We start from the raw sequence: 12503 nt of genomic DNA, 5'->3' as shown, positions 1-12503 counted from the left end.
GGTGGCTATCCTCCCCAGTTTCTGGCCAAAATGCTACTGCTCCTAAAGGCATCATTTTGTACAGCCACTTATTCAGGAGGGCACGTGGGCTCTAGACTACCCTGGCATCCATTTCATTCTTACAATCTGCTAAGCTCCACACCAAGTTCTCTTTCTGGCTGAGAAACTGTCCTGGACTTTGCAGGCACCAAAGTTAGTCCAGGTTGGGCAGGGTGCAGCCCCCAATCATGCAGTGGGCACTGCATCTCGGGACAGCCTGCAGTGCACCAGTAGGGCTGATAAAGGATCTTCCTTGTTTCATGAATAAGTAAAGTATTTGGGTGACACAGGACCCTCTTGTGTTGAAGGCAGACACCTCCTTGTCCTCCAGAGGGAATTGAACACTGAGTGATTAGAGATGAACATCGAGCTCAAGCTCTCAAGCTTTCAGTCTGTTCCCTGGGTTGGCATCCCATCTAAGGGGCGGAGCTGGATGCATTATTCCATGACCCCCAGCTCAACCTCAGGTTAGAAAAGAGGCTCCGTTTTCTCCTCTGTCTCTCTTCCTGTAAAACAGATTTGGGAGAAGGAGCATAAAGTGAAGAAGGGGTATTTTAGGGCCTCTTCCATAACCTGCATTAGTTAATTTATTAATTTTAAAGTTTAAATCTTCATCATTTCCTCTTGTTAATGCAAAGTTCTACCTAGTGGTATAGTCCTAAACCTCAGGTGTACATTTGAATAGCCTGGGGAGCTTTAAAAAATTCTAAGGTGTGGATCCCATCCCTGGAGATTCTAATTGGTCTTGTAGGAACCATGGGCATCAGAGTTTTTTAAAAACTCTCTAGGTAATTCTAATGTGCAGCCAGTGTTTACAACCACTGCATCCAAATCCCCTGGCAGGCTTATGAAAACAAAGATCAGCATGGCTGGTGTGGCTCAGTGGTTGAGCATCATCCCATGCACCAAGAGGTCACTGGTTCGATTCCCCGCCAGGGTACATGCCCCGGTTGTGGGCTCGATCCCCAATAGTGGGTATGCAGGAGGCAACTGATGGATGTTTCTCTCTCATCGATGTTTCTGTCTCTCTCTTTATCTCCCTTCCTCTCTCTCTAAAATCAATAAAAACATTTAACAACACACACGCACACACATTGCTGGGCCCCACCCTCTGAGTTTCTGAGTCAGTAGGTCTGGCAAGGAGAGCAAGAATGTGCATTTCTAACAAGTTCCAGGTGATGCTAATACCGCTGGACCAGGCAGTACACTTTGAAAACCACTATTCTAGAGTGATTCTTAAGGTGAAGGCAACAGTTAATTATTACTACTACCATTTATTGAGTATTTACTATATGTCAGGCACTTTAGTGTCAAGGATTTTACATATTATAGTCTTATTTATCTTATCATAGCTTGTGTAATATGATCTTTTAAGTGAAATATATACTGTGTTTATAATGCTATATTTATTTTGTATGTGACTAGAATATGCGCCTCCTGAAAATAGGGCCAATGATTTTTTTCATTCTTCTTCCAGACTTTCTTTTCCTATTCTGTCATTATCACACAGTGCTGAACACACAGTAATAACTATGATTTGTTGAGCATCTTCTATGTACCAAATCACTGTCCTAGGTGATTTGCTTAGTTTATTACACTTTCTACTCCCCAACAACCACATTAGGAGAGTGCTATAATGATTTCCATCTGACAGGTGATGTAACCAGGTTCAGAGAGGTTAATTTACTATTCCCTTATCACCAGTAGGTGCCAATGCTGGGATTTTAATCCTCTTTTGTCTGAATCCAAAGCCTTGTTCTTATCCTGTTATTCTGGCTTCTGTTAACTGTGTCATAGTATTGTCTCTGGCCACCTAATTGAATCCTGAAGGAGTCCTGGCTCCTTTTTCCATGGCCTCTGGGCATGACTGAAGTGGAAAAGGTGGGGGAGGTCTTCATGACTTTGGGGATGCTGGCTCCCAAGGGCTCTTGGCCCCTGCAGATTTTATCTTCCCAAACCACAATACTTGGCACATAGTTGATGCACAATAAATATTTACAGGCATCCTTGGAGACATTGTGGGTTTGGTTCCAGACCACCGCAATAAAGTGAAGTGTAATCTTTTTGTTGGTAGATGGTCTTGCCTGCAATTTGTAAAAAAAACACATCTGTGAAGAGCAATAAAGCAAAGCACAATAAAATGAGGTATGCCTGTATTTAATAGAATAGCACTGATTGTCTGCACCTTATATTATAGCACTTGGTTATACACTGTTTTGCATTAAATGTCCTCTATTCCTTCTTCTGGGTAAATTGTACCTCCTCAAAAGACAAAGACAGCCCGGCTGGTGTTGCTCAGTGGTTGAGCATTGACCCATGCACCAAGAGGTTGCCGATTCGATTCCTGGTCAGAGCACATGCCCAGGTTGTGGGCCCAATCCCCAGTGGAGGGCACGTAGGAGGTGGCAAATTGATGTTCTCTCTCATCGATGTTTCTATCTCTCTCTCCCTGTCTTTTCCTCTCTCTCTCTCAAATCAATAAAGAAAACAAAAAGACAAAGACAACAGAAGATTGGCAAACTGATATCAGCAACACATGAAAAGGATTATACACAACATAGAATTTTCCCCAAGATTGCAAGGTTGGTTTAATATATAAAATTAATCAATATAATACCCAATATTAATAAAATAAAGGACAAAATCACATGATCATCTCAATAGAAACAGAATAAACATTTGACAAAATCCAACATGTTTTCATGATAAAAATAAAACAAACAAACACAAAACACTCAATAAACTAGGAATAGAAGGGAACTTCCTAAACCTGAGAAAGGGCACCTACCAAAACCCCACAGCTAACATCATACTTAATAGTGAAAGACAAAGCTTTTTCCCTAAGATCAGGAACAAGTCAAGGATGTTTACTCTTGTCACTCTGTGCAACACTGCACTAAAGATTCTAGCTAGGGCAGTTAGAGAAGAAAACATAAAAGGTATGCAGACTGGAAAGGAAGAAGTAAGACCATCTCTATTCGCAGATGTTGTACATAGTAAAGCCTTAGGAATCCTCAAAAAAGAAAAAAAATGATTTGACTAGTAAATGAATTCAGCAAGATTAAAGAATAGCAGGTCAATATACAAAAATGAATTGTATTGCAATATACTAGCAATGAGTAATCTGAAAATAAAATTAAGAAAACATATTTAGCCCTGGCTGGTTTGGCTCAGCGGTTAGAGCATCCACCTGCGGACCAGAGAGACCCGGGTTCAGTTCCTGCTAAGGGCACATACCTCGGTTGCAGTTTGTCCGCGGCCGCGGTTGGAGTCATGTGAGTGGTGACCACTCGATGTGTCTCTCTCTCACATTGAGGTTTCTCTCTCTCTCTCTTCCTCCCTCTCTCCCTCCCGCTCTGATGATAAATGCAAAAATGTCCTTGGGTGAGGATAAAAAAATTTAAAAAAAGAAAGAAAACATATTTATATTAGCACCAAAAGAATAAAATTTTTAAAAAGATGTGCAAAATGTGTACACTGAAAACTATGAAACATTGTCGAGAGAAATTAAAGGAGATCTAACTATATGGAAAGACATCCTGTGTTCATGAATTAGAAGACGTAATCTTGTTAAGATGGCAATATGCCTTAACTTATTTACAGAGTCAATGCAATCCCAATCAAAATTAAAACTGGCTTTAAAAAAAGAAAGAAACTGAAAGTGGATCCTAAAATTCACATGGGAATGCAAGGGACCAATAACATCCAGATTATCTTGAAAATCAAAAACAAAGTTGGAGGACTAACACTTCCCAATTTCAAAAGTTACTATACAGCTGCAGTAATCAAGACAACATGGTACTGGCATAAAGTATAGACATATAGATGAAATGAGTAGAATTGAGAGTCCAGAAATAAACCCTCACATATATGCTCAATTGATTTTCAAAAGGCTACCAAGACCATTCAATTGGGAGCAAAGAATCCTCTTTTCAACAAATGGTGCTGTGACCACTAGAAATCCATACACAAGATAATGAACCTGAAGCCCTTTCTCCCATACACAAAAATTAGCTGAAAAGGGAACATAGGCTTAAAAGTAAGAGCTAAAACTATAAAACTCTTAGAAGAAAACATATGAGTGAATCTTTGTGATACTGAGTTAGATAATGACATTATCTAAGACAAGTAAAAAGACAATTAATAGAATAAATTGTGTATTTGATGAGAGATTTATATCCAAAATATATAAAGAATTTTTATAACTCAACAATAAAAAGACATAATTCAATTTTTAAGTGGGCAAAGGATTTGAATAGACATTCTCCAAAGAAGATATACAAATGGCCAATAAGCCCATGAAAAGATACTTAAGAGTATTAGTCATTAGGTAAATAAAAATCAAATCCACATGATTCTTCAAAAGATTAAACATAGAGTGACCATTTGACCCAGGAATTCCACTCCTAGGTATATACTCAAAAGAAAGAAAAACAGGTGTTCAAACAAAAACCTATACACAAATGTTCGTAGCAGCACTATTCACAATAGCCAAGAGGTGGAAACAACCCAGATGTCCATTAACTGATGAACAGATAAACAAAAGGTGATATATTCACATAATGGGATATTATTCAGCCACAAAAAAGAATGAAGTACTGATACATGTTATCACATGGATGAATCTTGAAAACATTAAGTGAAAGAAGTCCATTACAAAAGACAACATAGAATATGATTCCATTTATATTAAATGTCCAGAATAGGCAAATCTAGAGACAGAAAGCAGATGAATTAGTGGTTACTCAGGTTGGAAGGGGTTGGGGAAATGTATAGCTGCCATGGAAATGGAATTTCTTTTTGGGATGGGTAATGAAAATGTTCTAAAATTGGGATGGTTACAAAACTCTGGAAATATTTTTGAAATCATTAAATTATATACTTTAAATGGGTGAATTTTATGGTAGGTGAATTATATCTCAATAAAGACTATAAGAGCAGGCAGGAGATGTGTCTTATACCTCATGGCCTCCCTAACATTCCCAATATGGTTTGGGGCACATAGTACATGCTCAATAAATACTTAATTAAAGGAAACTGTTTGTTTTCAGAGAAGAAGTAATAAAATGCACAGAAGTTAAACCTATTAGGGAAGTGCAGAAATAGGAATAAATCTCCACTGCTGAAGAACCAAAAGACATCGAACGAAACAAGGTCCCCAAAATATAAGACTATATTATTTCTTAAAATCGCATTTCAAAGACAATGACACAAATTTTAAGTACTAAAGAAATGGAATACAGAAGTTCTCTGCCTACAGGGTATATTTGAGAAATAAACATTTAAGCAAAACTTTCTTCCTGCAGACGAGGAAACCAGTAAACCAGGAATGCTTTCCAAAGAAATGCATTCTAAACCAAAGCCACACTAAGATTCTTTTTTCTCCTCCCCTCTGAGTTTACCTAGTGTCCTAGTCCAAAGGCATGGTGAAGGTCACAGTTGATGACCTGTCTTGGAGCTGAAGTAGGCTGAGGAAGTAGTTTCTTTCTAAAGTCAGTAGGAATTTATGCCAGGGGTATCTCTGGCTGGTTTGGCTCAGCAGTTAGAGCATCGGCCTGCGGACCAGAGAGTCCTGGGTTCAGTTCCTGTTCAGGGCACGTACCTCGGCTGCAGTTTGTCCCCGGCCCCGGCTGGGGTCATGTGGGTGGCAACCACTCAATGTGTCTCTCTTGCATCGATGTTTCTCTCTCTCTCTCTCTCTCTCTCCCCCTCCCCCCCCCTTGCCCTCCCACTCTATCTGAAGATAAATGCAAAAATGTCCTTGGGTGAGGATAAAAAAATTTTTTAAAAAATTTATGCCAGGGGCTTATAATAACAGAGGTCAGTTTTGTAATTTTATATCCTCATTGTGAGAAGGGTCAGGATGAAAAATTATTCCACTATGAAGCATCCAGGAATTTTTTATATTCTTCTCCAGTTGTGAAATCCAGGACTGATCCTGATATTTGGTTTCTTCATCGTGAGTTCACATAGCCTCCGAGGATGCTTAGGAGGTCATGAAACCCGGACTAGGCTCCATAACCTGGTCTGATTAGGGGGACGAGCTCAGAGTCCTTGAGGTCCTTCTTGATTCCTTAGAGGTTTATTACATCTTGAACAGGTCTGATGACCCTGAAGCCTTAGGAGAAAGCCTGAAATGGCCCTATCATTACCCAGTTACACGTTGCATTTTGACATATTTTCCAAATAAAGTAAACCAGCATTGTTAAGGCTGGGCTGGTCCTAAAAGAACAACTTGGTATTATTCAAATCACTGATTCAGGTACCCTAACCCCTGCCAAGGAGTAAGTCAGCTTAGTGGTGCAAAGAGCATCTCAGAGCTGGGAGAGACCCATATAACAGCCACTGGTTTAGTGTAACTCTCTCTGAGTGAAAGACCGTGATAGCCCCACTCATTTAAAATGTCACTCAGACTCAAGCAAACCATGTTCTTTCTTTCTTCTTCTTCTTTTTTAATCGTCACCCAAGGATAATTTTCTATTTATCTTCAGATAGAGTAGGAGGGAGGGAGAGAGAGGGAGAGAGGCAGAGAGAGAGAAACATCAATGTGAGAAAGACACATCGACAAGCTGCCTCCCACACCACAACCAGATACGTGCCCTTGACTGGAATCGAATCTTCAACTCATTGGTTTGCGGGCCGATGCTCGAACCACTGAGCCAAACCTGTCAGGGCTCAAGCAAACCATTTTCAAATAAGGATGATAACTCAGCCCTGGCCGGTTTGGCACGGTGGTTAGAGCGTTGGCCTGCGGTCCAGAGAGACCCGGGTTCGGTCCCTGCTAAGGGCACGTACCTCCGTTGCAGTTTGTCCCCGGCCCAGCCCTGGTTGGTCATGCAGGTGGCAGCCACTCGAAGTGTCCCTTTCATGTCGATGTTTCTCTCTCTCTCTCTCTCTCTCTCTCTCTCTCTCTCCCCCCCCCCCTCCCTCCCACTCTATCTGAACAAAAATGGGAAAGTGTCCTCAGGTGAGGATTAAAAAATAATAATGATAAGGATGATAACTCCACACAGGAAGACTTCCAGCAGAACACCAGGCATTTTATGACCCCATAAAGGGCTGACCATTGCTGCTGTGGGCCAAGGTGAGGCCAGAGAGAGGTGGCAAATGCAGGAAAAACACAGGGTAGGAAAGGAGATTAAGGAGCTACAGAGTGCTGCATGGGGGAGAGGGAGAAGGAAATTGGCAGAAAAAAAAGAAGTCCAAGGTGAGCAGAAGATCTCTCCTCAGTTCCAGAAGATTCTATGGTGATGCAGGGAGGGAAGCAAAGCCCAGTACAGTATGTCTGCCAATCTGGTAGGCTCCAGACACCACACCTGGCTGTGTTGACAGGTTCTTCAGCACCTTCCTCTTGCTGGCCCACCTGACAGCCGGACATGGCCCAGACATGAGGGTGCTCATCCTTGAAAGGCAGATGTGAAGTGATGGTGGCTGCCTGGGACTTGTCTCCTGCATCCAAGAGGACTTTTCCTTGGAGCCCAGATCTCTGATTGGTCCTTGGCTGGAAAAGCCCCTTCAGCACGAACTCCCCTCCCCCATCTGGCAGTGTTCAGAAAAGGGATAAAGGGCCCCTGTTGGCCTGTACACATCTCATCCAAGTGACAGACCACAGTCCCTTGTCCAGTCATGCACATTAGCCTCAACCCACAGCGTCAGGGCAGGGGTAGAAGGTAAGGCAGAATGCTCATCGCAGGCAAGGATAGAAGTAGGAACTGAAAATGTGCCCCAGAGCTGATGCTGGGCTGCTGGACCGCTTCCTGCGGGTGATGCAATCGCTTCTGCCACAGGTGGTGGCGGCTGTGGGAGTGTTTGCGACTGAGAGAGGCTGGAATTTACCTTGCTAGGCTGCCTCAGGCTTGGCCTTCCTGTTCTGGGGGCACAGGGGACATTGTGTTATTGATGGGGGCAGGGGAGTGAATTCTGTTTGTGGGGAGGGACTGGGTGTGCCTTTAAGGCAGTAGATGGAGGGGATGTGAGCACCCGCTTTCATGCCAGACAGATGTGGCCTCAAATCATAGTTCTGCTGCTTCTTGCCTGTCTTTAGAAATGTGACCTTAGTTTCCTTGACTGTAAAATGGCACTGAAGGCGATAGCTCCCTTTTGGGGTTGTTAAGGATTACACGAGACACCTTTTGTCACATATCTGGCATTCAGTAGGCGCTCAGCAGGTGGGAGTTGTTTTGGATTATAGCCCAGGGACCTCAGGTAGGATTGGGATAAGAGGCTGGTGTTACCCCCAAAGTACTCACCCCTGCGGAGACAGACTGTTTACCCAAGTTGTGCCACCTCTGAATCTGTTGGGACAAGGGCATATGTATGAGTATTGGAAGGCCATCTGTTGATGGCAGAGCTGGGAACTGTACCCAGATCTCCTGACATCTAATCTAGAGTTGTTTTTACTCGACCTGATGGTGGATGGGCTTTGGGAACAGGGAAGAAGTGGGGCATCACACATTTCCAGGATGCCTCTGTGAGGAAAGGCAAGCCCACCTTGGGAGGCCCAGCCTTCCTGGGAAGGCTGTTTGCCCTTAGCTTGTCCAGTTTCAGCCCCCCCCCCTTACCCTCCTCCTGTCCCCAAGTTTCTCTTTGCTGGTGTGTAGGTGTGCATATGAGGGCTCATGTTTGAGAAAAAAGGGTTTGGATATGCTCAAGGATCCCCCCAGGGACTGTATCTGCACCTCCAGCCCTTGGCCAGGGGCCTAGCACATGGAAGGTGCTAAGTTAATGTTTAATGAACTCATACCTAGGTGATGGAGACTCTTTCTCTCTACCAGAGAGGGACCCTCTTCCATTTCAGGACAGTGGGGGCTGAGAGGTTGGCTGGGACACAGTTGATCCAACTCCTCTTCTCTGCCCCGATCCTCTTGAACACCAGATTCAAAACCTGGGAGGCTCTCGGCCCAGAAGAGACCAGTCCTCAGCTCTTCCAGGGTGGCAGGTTTCCCTGATAAAAGTCGATCATTCTCTGGCCTCAGCTTGAAATTTCTGAGGTTTCCCTGACAATCTTAAGGAAAGTGTGTACTGACATATTGATGTAACTTTGTCCAGGAAAGAGGCTGCGTCCTGGGGGATATGGATTTAAAGGAAGAGTATTTTTATTGGATTTCTTCATCTCTTAGCAGCATAAAGCCAACTTTCCCCCCATGGGCTGGGCATGCTGATCCCTGGGCTGGGTAGGAGGTAGGTGGAAGGGGAGCTGAGGCACCACCTTCAGGACCATGCTTATAGTTTTTCTGTAAATTTGTCTCCATAGACATAGTTCCATCATGTGTCAAGCCTGGAGGAAGTTGATCTGAGGGTACCAAAGCCTTCATAGCACCAACTTGCCTTCTAAGGGAGGCTCTGCTGGTGAGAAGAAACTCAGGTAAGACTAACCATTCAAAGTGGCAAACACAACGTAAGACAGGACATTCATGGAAAATCCTCCACTGAATTTTTTTCCACTCCCTAGTATAGAATTATTCATATTTTTTTATTTTTTAATTCTTAAAATAACGTTTTATTGATTTTTACAGAGAGAGGAAGGTAGAAGGAGAGACAGATAGAAACATCAATGAGAGAGAAACATCCATCGGCTGCCTCCTGCACACCCCGCACTGGGGATGGAGCATAAACCACGGAATCAGCGACCTCTTGGTGCATGGGTCAACACTCAACCACTGAGCCACACCAGCCGGGTATTCATATTTTTTAAATGTGGAAATGTACATTTATCCATTTACTCACTCAGGAAATATCTACTGCATGTCCCCCACAACAAAACTGAACATGGACTTCACCTTATCTTTTAGTTTCCACTGGGCTTTAGCATGGCAGCCTTAGTCTGGTCTCTGCATTTTCCCTTACATCCAGTTTTCTGAATTCCCACATGTTTTTTTCTTTAGTACCTGCTTTTTCTGTTTTAGTCCCACTGAACCAGTGATTAGCATGTAGTGAGCTCATTGACTGGGAAATCAAGTCTCTCCACTTGTTTATGCAATTAGCAGAAGCCAATCTGTCTGTCTGCTGTCTGTTCTGCAACTCTCTCTCTCTCTCTCTCTCTCTCACACACACACACACACACACACACACACACACCCTCTGCAACTCAGAAGAGAGGGAATAATTCCTATGCAGGCAGATGGAACCACGCACAGAGAGATAAATTCACTCTGTTAGAGCAAGTCCAGTGAGGGAAGGACACAAGACTTCCAGGTTCGTGGTCTTTCTTACATTCAGGATCTCTCCTCCTGGGAGTTAAGAGGCAAGGGGGTCAAGTACTATAGGCTCCCCCAGCAAGATCCCCACCTTACCCATAAATCAGTTTCCAATCTAACCCCTCTCTAGGGGTTGAGTTACAAACCTCAGTAACCCCAGGGCGGCCTGCCTGGTAATTCCTATTATTCAGCTGTCAGCTGGTTTTTAAAAAACCTCCCTTCCCAGTGATCCAGTTACCAGAGTTTTAGAGCCCATTCCTTGTCTCAGAGAGAAATCCTATAGCCAGGTGAAACAATGGAGAGGGCTCCTGCCTGCTGTCTACTGGGAGCTGGGTTTTCTCTTCTGTTGAAAGCGCTCCCCTTAACCCTTTGCATCCCTCCCGGATTGTGGGGGAAGGTCTGCCTCCCTCTCAGGCCTGCACACTGATGCTGTTCAGAACAACTTTGTCTTTCTCTGGGGACCCTCTTCTAGAGCCAGGATCAGTCAGCAGAAGAGAAAACAAATTGGGGCAAGGGGTGGGAAGAGAAAGAGAAAGGAAATTCTCCAAAATAAAGGCTGCTGCAGCTGCAATGTGCATTTGCTCTGAGCCCAGTCAAAAGCCTAGGGTTCGTCTGTTACTAGTGTGCTTCTGTTGGACAGGGGGCTCAGATCCCAGATCTCTAGCCCAGCAGGTCCTGACTCTGCTGAGTCTGCCCTGTCTGGCAGGGGAGAAAGGGCAGAAAGGGAGGGGTCTGCTTTGACAGTGATGAGAGGTGGGGAGTGAGGCTCCTGACCTCCCTGACCCCTTTATCCCTGACAGTCTTTTCTGATCCCTCTGACTCAGAAGGCTGGGCCCCTGCTGCTTGACCTTAGAGGCTGACAGCACAGGAGGCCAAGACACCAGGTGTCCTTTAGAACTAGCCTGAGGGAGCAGCCTGGGAAAGCCTGGGAGAGAGGTCTTAGAAGAAATGTCACTAGAGGGTGTGACCTTCCCTTCATCTTGCAAACTGCCCAGACCCACTAAGATGATTCCCTCTGCTCCCCAGCCCCATTACCCTACAGTGATGATGTTTAACCTTTTATAGGGTCACAGACCCCTTTGGGAAACTGTTATAAGCTATGACATCACCTCTCCAAAAATGCTTGTGTGAACCCATGCAGAATTTAGCCAGTTTCATGGGTTCACAGACCCTAACGCTGAGGAGACCCTGGTGAGTCTGGAAAATAGACGGATCCCAGGTAACACCCTGTTCCACCAGCTTCCTTGCTCTGTGGACCCAATTCCACCTTACAGGTATGTGATGAAGCAGACAGCTTTAGCAGCTTGAGAGGGTCAGGAGAATTTGGATGACCCCTGCCCCCGGGGCCTGTGCTACCCCAGAGAACAGATTCAGAACTGCTTTGTCCTTCAGTTCCGCTCTTTACCCTAAATACTTCCCATCACTAGCCAGCCTGAAATACTGGCCCAGGAGGAAAGCCAATAAGAAGGATGGGAGGAAGGAGGAGGAGATATGTGCATGGTGAAGATGGCAAGAACCCTGCACAGAGGCTAGGTTTGGTCTCCTCATCTCCCCACATGTGGCATAAGAGGTTCTGACACTCCCTCTTGGCCAAGCCTCCTGGTAAAATAATATATCTCCTTTTGGCTCCAGCACCTCTTTTTGGATGTCTGTCAACTCCTGGGGGGACTGGGCTGCTGGCCAACCTTGACTATTCCATCTTTCCTTTTTCCCTCTTCTCCATCCTTTTGGGACAGTGTTTTCTTACTTTAGTAACCACACCCCTCAATATTGCTTGGTGTGCTCTCTTTCAGGTGATCTTTGAGGGCACCAGGGAAAGAATGGGTAGGAAAAAAGTATGGCTTCGGGCTCCTCTGGAGTAAGGATCCCAGCTGCACTTAAATCTGTCTGAGTTTACAACTCAGAGAGAGCAGCTTGGTAGTCAGAAGACCACCAGTCCCCACTGTCACTGGGGTAGGACCCATAATTGATCATCTAGTCTTTTGCAGGGACTGGCTCCCTCTCACTCATTTATGGCTTCATCTTTCTTTCTTTTTTTTTATCCTCACCCGAGGATATTTTTCCATTTTTTTGTACAGATAGAGTGGGAGGGAGAGAGAGGAAGGGAGAGAGAGAGAGAAATATTGACGTGAAGGGACACATCGAGTGGCTGCCACACCCGCATGACCAACCAGGGCCGGGGACAAACTGCAACCGAAGTACGTGCCCTTAGCGGGAACCGAACCCGGGTCTCTCCACTCTAACCGCTGAGCCAAACTGGCCAGGGCA

Source organism: Molossus molossus, unplaced genomic scaffold, assembly GCF_014108415.1.
Source record: "Molossus molossus isolate mMolMol1 unplaced genomic scaffold, mMolMol1.p scaffold_m16_p_1, whole genome shotgun sequence".
Lineage (NCBI taxonomy): Eukaryota > Metazoa > Chordata > Mammalia > Chiroptera > Molossidae > Molossus > Molossus molossus.
Note: the sequence above shows the minus strand (reverse complement) of the source record.